General features: G+C 38.5%; 1 protein-coding gene across 3 annotated transcripts in view; it reads left to right on the forward strand.

Annotated features, from left to right (window-relative positions):
* GNG2 (G protein subunit gamma 2) overlaps nucleotides 1-12,621 on the forward strand; it is a 122,870-nt gene that overhangs the window by 6,875 nt on the left and 103,374 nt on the right. For 2 of the 3 annotated variants that reach the window (XM_043471673.1, XM_043471675.1), the window contains exon 2: nucleotides 12,128-12,168. The gene's annotated coding sequence lies outside the window, so the exon portion shown is untranslated. Of the gene's footprint in view, nucleotides 1-9,564; nucleotides 9,714-12,127; nucleotides 12,169-12,621 lie in introns of all 3 variants that reach the window. The other variant, XM_043471674.1, reaches the window with a different exon arrangement.

The raw sequence follows: 12,621 nt of genomic DNA on the forward strand, positions 1-12,621 counted from the left end.
TGCTTCCTGACCTGCATACAGATTTCTCAAGAGGCAGGTCAGGTGGTGTGGTATTCCCATCTCTTGAAGAATTTTCCACAGTTTGTTGTGATCCACACAGTCAAAGGCTTTGGCGTAGTCAATAAAGCAGAAGTAGATATTTTTCTGGAACTCTCTTGCTTTTTTGATGATCCGGCAAATGTTGGCAATTTGATTTCTGGTTCCTCTGCCTTTTCTAAAACCAGCTTGAACATCTGAAAGTTCACGGTTCACATACTATTGAAGCCTGGCTTGGAGAATTTTGAGCATTACTTTGCTAGCGTGTGAAATGAGTGCAATTGTGTGGTAGTTTGAGCATTCTTTGGTATTGCCTTTCTTTGGGATTGGAATAAAAACTGATCTTTTCCAGTCCTGTGGCCACTGCTGAGTTTTCCAGATTTGCTGGCATATTGAGTGCAGCACTTTCACAGCATCATCTTTTAGGATTTGAAATAGCTCAACTGGAATTCCATCACCTCCACTAGCTTTGTTTGTAGTGATGCCAAGGCCCACTTAACTTCGTATTCCAGGGTGTCTGACTCTAGGTGAGTGATCACACCATCGCGATTATCTGGGTTGTGCAGATCTTTTTGTATTGTTCTTCTGTGTATTCTTGCCACCTCTTCTTAATATCTTCTGCTTCTGTTATGTCCATACCATTTCTGTCCTTTATTGTGTCCATCTTTGCATGAAATGTTCCCTTGGTATCTGTAATTTTCTTGAAGAGATCTCTAGATTTCTCATTCTATTGTTTTCCTCTATTTCTTTGCATTGATCATTGAAACTTGCTTAGTTTACACTATAAAGTGTAAGTGAAGTCGCTCAGTCATGTCCGAGTCTTTGCGACCCCATGGACTATAGCCTATCAGGCTCCTCCGTCCATGGGATTTTCCAGGCAAGAATACTGGAGTGGGTTGCTATTCCCTTCTCCAGGAGATCTTCCCCACCCAGGGATCGAACCCAGGTCTCCCGCATTGTAGACAGACGCTTTTCAATCTGAGCCACCAGGGAAGTCAATTTACACTATAACTAAAATTTAAATAAACCTGTTGCCAACAGAGCTTCCCTTTGACTTTGGTAACCTTTGTTAACTTTGTTTTCTTCCTACCTGTACAGGAAGAAAAATAGTTTTCCCTTCGCCCTTCTCAGTTCTAGGAAGCCTGTAACAAAAGGTTAAGGGAAAAGCAAACAGACCTTTATTAACTTGAATACCTCATCTATACATGGGAGATACCAAGGAAGAATGAGTAGCTCTCAGAAGCAATTTAGAACTCAGGCTTAAATACCACCTTGAGCTAAAGACAAAATTGAGAGGGAGGAGTGGAGGGGGTCAGTTATGGGGAGGTGGCCAGGAAAATTGAGGTAAATAAGAGTTAAGAGTTGATACGCATATTTAAGTTGGTGCCAGTCCTTTGACTAGAGTCTCTATCAAGTTAATTATCCTTCTTTCTTAGGACCAGAGAGGGAGGCATTCTTACAAATAAAGATTTCCTTTATAAATGTAAATTTCCCTTACAAAAATGTAATCTAGTCTGTTTTCATAATTTCTTCTATTTCCCAAAATAATCTGCTCAAAATAATTCTTATACCAAAGAGACACATTTTGGGGTGGTATATTCTCCCACCCTTCATGCCTGTCTGAAGGCTCCCAACTTTGCCATTAACTCTAAGTTCTGCACCTCAAATATGAGTGTTCTCAAGATTTGATTCTTCTGCCACTTAATTTCTCCCTCTTCCTTTATCAAATCCTTTTCTAAGATTTCTGTCATTGTCACAGGGGTGGAGAGCAGTTCCAAATCTAATTCTGCATCCTGATCTCTAACTTACTCTAAGTTTGCACATCAAGCACCTTACGAACTTGCCAGAACACGCCTCCCTCTGAAACTGAGGCCAGAATCAGTGTTTGCCGTTGCCTTTCCCCACTCAGAACCAGCTCTTCACCTGACTCCATGACTGTTAATGACACCCCCATTCTCTTAGTCCCTCAAGGAGGAAAACTCAATTCCGTTGTTTTCGTCACCAGTCAAGTTGGATTCAGTTGCTCAGACCTTTGCATTGTCGTTGGAAACATACCTTGATACTCTCTGCTCTTTCCCATGTTGATAGCTGGTGTCTTAGTTCTGGTTCTCCTGACCTCCAGATGGGCTGATTGGTTGTTTTCTTGCCTCTCCTTAGAAGAACTTTCCTGCTTCCCCTTCTATACTTCATATACTTCACCTCTGTAGTTTTGCTTCTCTGCCTCACCAAATTCCTTTCATCCTGTAAGACTCAGTTCAAATGCTACTTCTTCCATGAAGTTTCCTTGGTTTCTTCCTTCCCCAGTAGAAAGCAGTCTTTACTTCCCCTGAAGTCTTTTGTTCTTTTCTCTCAGCCATTAGTGCATTCTAGTGTGTATAATGGCAATGACAGTCTTTTTTCTTTTTCTTTTGCAAGCTCTTTGAGGACAGCAGCCACACCCAGTTTCATCTTTGTCTTCCTTACAGCACATGAATACAGCTTGTGTTTTTGTTTGGTTTTAATTTCAGTTTTAATGAAGTGTAATTGTCAAATAAAATTATAAGATATTTAAAGTGTTCATCATGGTGATTGGATATACATATATACTGTAAAAGTATTCCTCCCAACTAATTTATTAACACATTCGTCAACTCATATGTATTTGTGGGTTTGGTGAGGTTTTTGCCTCTTTTTTTAGTGAAAGCCTTTGGGTTCACAAATGCAGTTTGTCATTTGTTTGATGAACTTTCTTGGGTCACTTACTTTTTGATGCAGAGTGGGCTAGATATTCTAGGAGCTCATAAACTACTGGGGAAACAGACAAATACTGATAAAATGACAATATAGTTAGTCTGTCCTCAAGTCTTAGCTGAATGTTTGCAGTATGCCTTCTGGCCTTTAAGGGCGAGGATACTTGGATGAACAAAACAGGCCAGTTCTTTGTTTTCTTGGAATTTATATTGTAGTGTTGGGAGAGATCCAGTAAACATGTAAATCAGTGGTTTTCAGATCTGGCTGCACATTAGAAATCACTGAGAGGTACTTTGAAAAAAAATACCTGTGGCCCAACCTCAACCCAGACTAATTAAATCAGAATCAGCCAGGATTGGACTCCACTGACAAAAACAAATTACAATACAAGAAAATACCAGGCAGTGGTAAGTGCTGAGGTGGATTAAGATAGAAATAGACTACATGATAGAGATTGTGCATATGATGGTGTAGTCATGGCGATTTTACTTTTGTTGGGTAATCCCTGAAGGCCTCTCTGAAATGACATTTGAATGAGACCTGTATTATGGTGAGGAGTAAGCCATGTAAGCAGCTTTGGGGAGAGAGTTCCCAAGCAGGAAGTACAGGCATCTTTCTGAAATAAGGGTGAGGTGGACTTCCAGCTGAAGTGTGACCCTTTTCACACACACCTGTGCAAGAATCAGTAGAATGTCTTTCCTCTGCTGAAAGCAGCTTTTCAGTTTAGTTAGGTAGACTCCAAATGCAGAACACTTGGCTTCTCTATTGAGCATATGTGGGTGAGATTGTATTTAGATCAAAGTAATTTAGTAGTCAGAGTAGTCAAAAGACTACTCTGTTTAATAATATTCTTTTACATTGCCACCAGCACTACAGAGCTTGTTGTCGGAATTAAACACCAATCTTACTGTTTAAAATCACCTTAGCTTTTTGGTATGATCTCTTAAATGAAGAAAGTAGAGGAAGTAGTGACTTCTGCCCTTCACTATACTTGGGGGAATCAGGGAAAACCTTACAGGGGAGTCAATCAAACTACACAGTACCATGCACTCACTTATGTCCGGATGAGTGAAGATCAGTGTATTTCAAGAATCAAGTCGAGAGCTAGCATTTGTTGAGCATTCTGTTTGAGCTTCTGCGTACTGCAGACTTTATATATGTTACTGTTTCCCGTTAGCTTTTTCTTTAAATTGAAGTATAGTTGATTTACAATGTTGTGTTAGTTTCTGGTGGATAGCAAAGTGATTAAGATATACATATATATATTTCATATTCTTTTTCATTATGGTTTATTATAAGATATTATAGTTCCCTGTGCTATACAGTAGGACCTTGTTTATTTTATATACAGTAGCATAGATCTGTTAATCCCAAACTCTTGATTTATCCCTCCCCCACCTCCTTTCCCCTTTGGTAACCATAAATTTGTTTTCTATGTCTCCGTTAGCTTTTAAAGTAATCCTATGAGATAAGAACAATATTTTACAATATTTTTCAACCAGGATACTTTTGGATGCTGGTGAAAGAATACCCTACCAAAACAGTGTAAACAATAGGACATATATTGAGGACCTCCTGAAAGGAGGGTGACTCCAGTGTTTTTCCTAGCTGGACGGTGTTCCTAGCAACCTTAAATCTTTCTCTCCTCCTATTCTGACATCCTGAGCAGGTTGGTTTGTCTTCTGAGGCCAGCTCTCTTCACTGTGCTGAGATGGCTTCCACTACATTTTCAAAATTATAGGCTGATTTCAGTTTCACTAGAGGCACAGTGAAGTGCCCATATACCTCTTCTTAATGTTACAGAAAAGCTGCCCACAGCAGAATTCACCTTCACAACTCACTGTGCCTTCCCTATTAGTAAGTAGCAAGGCCAGCAGAACTGCTGAAATTGGCTCATTTGTTTTCTTGTGAGGCCATGGCACAGCCCTGCCTCTCTGAAGAACGTGGTCACCAGACCCCAGACAAAAGATCTGACTCAGTTAACAAGGATGAAGGGTGAAGGATTATTGAGTGGGCAGTCAACAGAGTCTGCCGCTATATTATTTCCATCCTGTACATGAAGATATCAAGGCTCAAAAAAGTCAAAATTATCGAGATCACACAGCTTTGAGTTGAACTATGTTTCCATGCATTCTCTTTTCAGAAAAACAAACACATACGCATATACACAAATGAAAAGCTTGTTTTTGTTGATAGTCATGATCTAGGTAGATTAGAGAAAGAGTCCTGGAAGAAAATACAAAATGGCTGCCGTGAGACTAAGCAAAAAATCACCTTCTAAACAAATGATTCCAGAAGAAATTACAACAGGTCCTAGTAAGCAATTATACCAGGTCCTGGTAAGCATTAAGAATGGCATTTAGTTTAGACAACCAGTGCTACATTTCTGCATTGTAATTTTATATATATTTAATTATATTGAGTGCTGCTGGCTGGTCATTAAAATCAATTTGATCTAAAGAAAATCCACCCTGGACTAAGAAATGAGCAAGAGAGGTCAAGGGTTCTGAGTATGGTGTCTTTCAGACTTGAAACTGTGTTTTCTCTAGAAAGCTATGCATTTTGTTGATGATGGTGTGTGTAAGGGAAGAAAGAATAATCTCTGACATTTCTAATTATGAGTTATTTTGAAAGTAGGTTTTCACTTTCCAACTCCAGAGTCAACATGCATTTCGATTATTATTGCATTTGCTTCATGGTTTCTTCACTTCCCGTATGATATTTCATTTCAGAGGTTGGGTTTGTAAGACAACAGTAGTGAAAAGAGAAATTGCAGTGGAGCTGCTGTCATCACAGTGTTTTGACGGCTTGCCTCTAGGTGTATTTCTGTGCATTTTCATTGTAACAGGTTAGTGTTAATGGTGGGAATATCTTCTCTGTAATAACTGATTGAGTGCTTCCTACTCTTCTATTTGCATTTTTAAACAGGAAAGTAAATGTTAATTTCTAGGCTTTTCCAACAGAGCTGTGTTTAAGAAGGGTATTTATCTGATCTGCCCAGAGCCATATGAGAAAAATTGTGAAAAAATTTAAACACAAAAAATAAATTAACTGTCATTTTAGAGTCTTTGATGGAGAATTGAATTGATCCTTCGAGATTTCTTAAACTTTATGAATTGTGATTGTGTTTAGAGACCATAAGCATTAATTTCACCGATAGTTTTATTATGATTTTTTCCTTTGGGGGCAGAAACTTGATATCGAGCAATCCCAAGATTTTCTTTTAACTAAGCTAACAAAAAATTTGAGTTAAAAAAAAGTGAAAATTGCTAAGGAAAAAAAAAAGAAAAAAGATTTTTATTATGTTTTAAAATAATTCCAAAATACTATAGTGTAGAAAATAATATTCTAAGGCTTAATTCATAGGAGATCATAGTAGTTAAAGAATATTGGTTTGGAATCAGAATATCTTGGACAAGTTCCTTATACTATTTGTGCCTCTGTTTCCTTATCTATAAATTGGGATATAATGACAATACCTACTTCACAAAATTGTCAGGAGAAGATTATGTAGTGTGTATAAAACGTTTATTTAACATACTGCCTGACAAATAAAATAGTAATTAACTGTTCAGAATTGTGGCTATTGTTAGTGTAATTATTATTGTTACCACAAAGATGGAGGCAGGTATCTTTTATTCTAGCTTTGGGGTTCTTAGCAGGTTGTAGCAGAAACAGTTATGATCCAGTAAGAGCCACAGGTGCTCAGAACTTAAAGAATCACCCAAGGAAGCCTTCTTCCCTGGCATAGTCAGATGTTAGTGTTTTGACTTTAAGTGGTAGTCTCAAGCTTGTGTTATTTGTTCACCAATGCATGTGCTTAGTTATAAATATTTCCAGTTTTCCTTCCCAACTTATGATAGACTTACACGTCTGTGTCTCCTTTAGTCCGATGTAGTCATGTGTCTTGCACTGGTCAGTGAAACGTGAGCAGAAGTCTTGTTTGTTACCTCTAGGAAAAAGCTTAGAAGAACCAGGATGTAAGTACATTCCTTGGCAATTGACAGTGGTAGAAGCACAAAAACAGTGGCTGAGCCCTTAAGCCTGGTTCTTAGAATAAAGACAACAGAAATGGTCTCTCCACTGACCTACAATGAACATGTAGAGAGAGAAGAAATGAGTTTTTCTTCCTTAAAGGATTTGGGGGTTGTTAGTTATGACAGTATAACCTAGCCTGTCCTAACCAGTACACTCTGGTTATCCCTTCAAACTCTAGAGAAAAAAATATTATTGGCAACAGTACATAAAATATGTCGCACTTTGGAGAAATTAATTTTTAATGACTATTTTGTGTGTGTGTCTGTCTGTCTGTGGTAAATTATACCATAAGTAAGCCTTAGGATACTTCACATTTTAATTTAAATAGATTTGTATAAAATTTATTTAAGTCTCTTTTAAAATAGGGTTTATTTCCATTTCAAACAGGAAAATCAGTATACCAAGATTACCAACATCTGTTTTTCCTTGAAGAGAGTCACCTGTGATGTCCAAGTCAGGACTGTGAATTCTGGACCCTATGTGATCACTGGGTCATGGTTCCTCTGACTTAAAGCTCATCCAGAATGGTGCTTTGTGACACAGAGGATCTTCTGAGAGAAGCTAAGGGACTAAACCATGCCTGTGGCCTTTGTCTCTAGTAGGAAAATAGTCTTCCCTAAGTTCTATTGCAATGTTCAGTTATAAACAATGGTGCTAAGGACGTAGAGGGTCTTAAATAACATGTATTGATAAATGGATGGAAGTAGTCTACAGTTCTTCCAAATATTGGACTCTCTCATATTTGCTTTTTAAAAATGAACCTTTATTTTAGACCTTGGTTTAAAAACGTCTTGGTACTAAGACTTACATTTACCCTAGAATCAAGTTATATTGTTATGATTAGACAGTGTTAAGGAAAAGAAAATTCATTTTAATAAAAAAGACATTTATTCTTTTAAAGCATTTTACTTGTACACACAGATGCAGGCTATTTTATTGGATATTTTTTACTACTGACTTTTTCATCTGATTATTACATTTGGGTCTCTAAAACTGCATTATGAAATACCTTAATTATTTAAATTAGGAACAGATTCATTATCTCCAGTGTACAAACTCAAATTAATTTCATTATTAACCCGAATTTTAAATTGATTAATCTTGGAGTGTTTAAGGAACCAAGAGGGATTTTTTTCATCCTTAAAGAAAAGGACATATTGATTTGATGACTCTCTCTCCATCACACCAGTTATGCTACAAAGAGCAAGAAATTTGTAAGAAACTTTGGATAGATTTTATAAACCAGCCAGAAACCTGTTTGTCTGGGGCTTCTAGGGGAACAATCTGTGAGTCATTTTAAAAAACAAACACACTCATAATCACAGCGCATGTTGTTACCATGGTTATCAGGCCTGTGGAGTTGGGTTGCTTATGTTCCTGTAAAGGGAAGAGGGGGAGAGAAACTGAGAATTCTGAGCTTTGACTCTCAGCTTCAATTCGACTGTTGCGAGAGAGAGGGTGTCAGGGTTTCTTGAGAACATGCTGGCTCAGTCATCCTGAGAGGGAAGTGAAGAAACTCTGGCATCCTCCCTTTGTTACTGAATACAAGTTAATCATATTAGTGTTAGGTGTTGTGATTCACAGGGGAGAAAAGGACCGTTGGGCATACTCTTGGGAAGATGGGGGAAATAGGTCCCTGATCTGCTATATAATTACATGCAAGTCTCCAAGGTCTACCAGGGAAGTGTCTGATGTGCAGGTGCACAGGGCTTTAACGAGCCTCTAAAAGGTGCCAAATGCCACTGGCACAATATTATTACAGATTTAAAGGATCCTTAGTGCATTATTCTGATACAGTTAGAGATGGGTTTTAGTGAGGCCCTTGTTTCAGATCCAGTCCCCAAGTAGACCAAGTCTCTTTTCTCTATTTTATGGAGGGAATAGGTCTCCTTTGTCTTGTACAGTCATCTTATAATACAGGCCTCTGGGTCACAAAGGTGACCAAGGAGGTTATGTGAACTCTGCCAAAACTGTTATTCCCCCAGGGGAAAGTAAAATTAATATGCATGGGTTTTTGTTTTTGATGGACAGTCAACAAAGTGGGATTACTGAGGAATGATTCATCATGATTCTATATGGAGAACAAACAACACCCTTAAATTAAAGGTATAAGTTGGTACACATACAATACTGGTTTTCAAGAATATTTTAAAATTTAAGAAGCTTCAGCATCCTCTTAAATGGAAAAGTATAATATATTGACCTAGAGGTTTGTTTTTTTTAAACCTGAGTTCCATCCCTGGGTTGGGAAGATCCCCTGGAGGAGGGCATGGCACCCCACTCCAGTGTTCTTGCCTGGAGAATCCCCTTGGACAAAGGAGCCTGGCGGGCTACAGTCCATGGGGTCTCAAAGAGTTGGACACAACTAAGCGACTAAGCACAGTACAGAGGTTTTTTAGAGTATTCCTTATGCAGACTTTATTTCTATAACTTTTCTTTATTAAAACTATTTTTTAAAAGCTTGAAATGAAGTGCCATGGGGTGTGATTAAAGGGTGATTCAAATGCAGGGAGTTTGTGTATGATTTTGCCCTGGCATATGGTGTAATAACTATTTCTCAAAACTAGATTTCATTTCTCTTTTCATATATAGGAAGAAGGCACATGTTATCCAAACTTCATTCTATGCTGTCTTAATTTTTTTTAAGATTAGTAAACAATGCTTGAACGTTTTTTCCGATGATGAATGTAATTCATTGAACATTCCAAAAATACTTAAAGTGTAAAAAATAACCTAAGACTGACCCTTTCCATTAATCAGGTTGTTGGTTGAACTACATGTGACAGAGACCTGATTTCACAGTGACTGACAAAAGCTAGAAGTTATTTGTCTTTCACATAACAGTCCAGAAGTGTGTGGTCCAGGGCTGGTAAGGTAACGCTCCTTGACAAGATCGCCCAGAGACCCAGGTTCGTTCTGTCATACTGTTAGATCATTCCTATCATGTTTCCCTTGCTTTGTGGTCTAAAATGGCTTCTTGCCATAAAAACCTCTCTGTAACCAGTAGGAAGGAAGGAAGCGGGAAAGGGGAGGGCATGACCCAGAAGTTGCAGGGATCACTTTTGCAGCCTTCCCCTTGAACTTTGTCACATGACCGCATACCTAGTCACAAGGGAAGGTGGCAAAAGCACTTATTGTTGACTTATATGTGTCTAGCTTCGAATGGAGGAAAGCAGATATTGAGTCATATCTAGCAATTTCTAGTACTTACATTTTCTGGGCATAAAGGACAATACACTGTTAACATTTTGATGTGATCCTTCCAATCTTTTTCTAGAAAAATATGTATCAGAAAGATGTTATGTATAATATTTACTAGGAAATAGTATATATGTTGTACTAGGAGAATATTGCATATGAAAAATATTAAAGAAAATATTAGAGAATGTATGTATAATGTAAATATTAGAAAATTAGCTGAGTTCATACTATATATATAATTTTGTATTCTTTTCACATAAGTTTATTTCATGTGTATTTTCCTCAGCATTTAAATCTTTTGTATTTATCCTTTCCAAGTTCCATTATGTGTAGTTTTTTTGTTTTACATAATAGGTTGTATTATTAATATTTAGGCTATTTCTAACACCTTGGTAATAATTATTTGTGTATATTTAGCATTTGGGGGAATCACATCAAGAAGTGACCTCACTAAGACAATGGCTGAGGACATATTTGAGATCTTGATATAGTGCCCAACTACTTTCCAGAGAGATTGTACCAGTTTATGCTCCCCCAATAGGGTATGGGCTTCCCCTGTGGCTCAGCTGGTAAAGAATCTGGCACAATGGGCTTCCTTTGTGGCTCATCTGGTAAAGAATCTGCCTGCAATGTGGGAAGATCCCCTGCAGGGGAGAAAGGCTATCCACTCCAGTATTCTGGCCTAGAGAATTCTATGGACTGTATAGTTCATGGGGTCACAAAGAGTCGGATGCGTCTGAGTGACTTTCACTTCACAATGGTGTGTGAGAGTGCTACACTCAGAGCTCCCTTCAAGGCTAATTTTGCAAGTCCCACTTATCATTGTTGTCTCTAGGGTTTATTCTCTGGAAATAGGTTGTTTTTTGCCCTTGGCTTGTTTTTGTTTCCTTTGCTGTCATTAATCATGAAATAATAGTTTTCTAATAACGTTGGCTCATTTAAAAACATATGGTCCCTTATAGTCATCTGGGAATATGAGCACTTGAGCTGAGATTTTAGCACACATGTCAGTCTCAAACAGTTGGCAATCTCTAAAGACATTGATGTTCATTTGGTCTTAGGACCCAACGTGAAAGTGATTTCCACCCTCAGTCATAATACTCTAGATGCCAAATATCTCTTAATTCTGAGACATAACAAAATAGGAATGATAGAACATTCCTTGAGCCTTAGGTAGTTCCCTTTGAGCTGACTGCTCGATATCTTTTCAGAAGCTCCTCTACATGGGAGCTTCCTCTGATATGAACCACGCTCGCACTCGGCAAAACTAGGCCAACTCTGCTGAACATCTTCAAAGGTCATTAGTAGCTAGGGGTATAGGTATTTCCACCTCTTTATTTATTCTTATTTTGGCTGTGCTGGGTCTTCATTGCTGTGCATGGGCTTTCTCTAGTTGCCTTGAGTGGGCTCCTCACCCCGGGGGCTTCTCTTGTTGCAGAGCACAGGCTCTAGGCGTGTGGGCTCAGTAGTGTGGTTCCGGGTCTCTCGAGCACAGGCTTAGTTGCCATGCAGCATGTGGGATCTTCCTGGACCAGGGATCATACCGGCATTCCCTGTGTTAGAAGGCAGATTCTTAATAACTGGACCACTAGGGAAGTCCGTGTTTCTACTTCTAAATAGCCTTTTGCTTTGGATGCTAAAGATGTTTTTTAACCATAAACTTATTTAGTCTACCCTCTCAGAGGGCTAGATGCACACAAATGAAGCCCCACCTCTGTCCCTAATACCTGACGAAACAGCGCATCTGCACTTTGGTCCTGCTGGGAGCTAATCGAGTTAGTTCAGGAGGAAAGTGTGTTTCCTGTCACCTGTACACAGCCTCTCACCAAGAACTCTGCTTGCCCTAGGTTTCCCAGGCTGACTTTCATGTTTCCTTGTAGGCTGGGGATGTTCACAAAGAAAGGGACTCATATTTTCACAAATCTGTTTCTTCAAAGAAAAAGAGTTAACAAAATGTTTCTTGGCTCAGAAATGTAAACCTGTGACCCCCGTGCCCTTCAAACTATTTAGCCATCACCACCAAACCGTTTACAGAAACATTTATTTGCTTGTTCAGCTTTTATGTATCATGTTGTCTCTCCTTTTTTTAATAAAACACTTTTCCTCTCTGTTTTCTCAACAGCCAGATCTGCCAGTGAGCCTCAGGCTTTGGAAATTGAAGAGGTAAGAATTCTGAAATATCTTCTTCTAGGATCTTAAATCTAACCAGAACTTTAAGAGGAAAAAAAGCATCTTAAGTAAACCTATAGGTGAAAGCATTTAACATGAAATGTTGATCAAGAAGAAACATTTATAGTCTTTAGCAATGTTGATTGCCGAAGGGGATTTAAAGGGGAAAGAAAAGACTCTCCTTAATGATTGTTAAAGATCAGATTTCTCACCAGAAACCACTGCCCTCCTCCCCCCTTCGCCCCCCGCTTTTTTCTAAAAACCTGAATTTGGAGACCCTTTGAGATGACTGCCTTAACAAAATGTATCCCTGTGGCACCAAACATGATTAACTGGTGGCACCCATTGAGGATAATGAAAGACACATGTCAAGAGTAAATTAGACTGGAGAAGGATAGGGAAACCCTGTTTTTAACTGGTTTTGATGTTACAAGGGCTTTTCCAGCA

The sequence above is a fragment of the Cervus canadensis genome, chromosome 6 (genome assembly GCF_019320065.1).
Source record: "Cervus canadensis isolate Bull #8, Minnesota chromosome 6, ASM1932006v1, whole genome shotgun sequence".
Classification (NCBI taxonomy): domain Eukaryota; kingdom Metazoa; phylum Chordata; class Mammalia; order Artiodactyla; family Cervidae; genus Cervus; species Cervus canadensis.